The sequence below is a fragment of the Oncorhynchus kisutch genome, unplaced genomic scaffold, assembly GCF_002021735.2.
Source record: "Oncorhynchus kisutch isolate 150728-3 unplaced genomic scaffold, Okis_V2 Okis06b-Okis10b_hom, whole genome shotgun sequence".
NCBI lineage: Eukaryota > Metazoa > Chordata > Actinopteri > Salmoniformes > Salmonidae > Oncorhynchus > Oncorhynchus kisutch.
In genome coordinates, this window is record NW_022261983.1 from 4,814,303 (window position 1) to 4,815,047 (window position 745).

Sequence of the window (745 nt, forward strand, 5' to 3'; positions counted from 1 at the left end):
GAGATGACTCAGCATTTTTTATTATGAACAGATAGGAAGCCTGAGCAGACTGCCAACAGTTATTTGTCATCCATAAACTGTGACTACTTCAAACCTCACTGGTTTCACAGCTACAGTGTTAGAACTTTATCTCACCAGGGTTGCGTCCCAATTCTCTCTTTTTTTCCAAAGTGTGTACTTGTTCATTTCTCTTCATGGATTTGAGAGGAAATGACTTGTTCTCTCTCTAGCCCATGGACACAACAGGAAGAAGATGTGATTATTGGAACGTTCCAATTCCTGTAAAACTCATTGTATAAATTTCCTGCAACAGTCCATCAACTTTCTGTAACTAACATTTCATCTGTCCAGACCAGTATCACAATTGAGAAATTGTCCCTGTTGGGCTAGATCGAGGAAGTGGAAATTAAACTGACGTCTGAAACTCGTGAAGAGCACTTATTCTAAGTGAGTTTTCAAGTTGCAATTCAATGACATACTTGATAATTGCTCCTGATAACTGAATGCTCCAGTTTAGTGCACACTCTCATGAAAGACAATTGCTCTTCAACAATTAGAAAGGGTCACACAGGGAATGAGGGAGAGATGAATACAGTACGTTAGATGTTTGTTTCTAGAAACTCCAGTGTGCTGTTCAAAACACTCAAGTCCTTTTTGTTTGTGCTTTGTTCAACATGCCCAGACATGTACAGTACGGTCATTTGATGTTGAAGTATTCACTGGAGCTGACTACCTCAAATGTTCT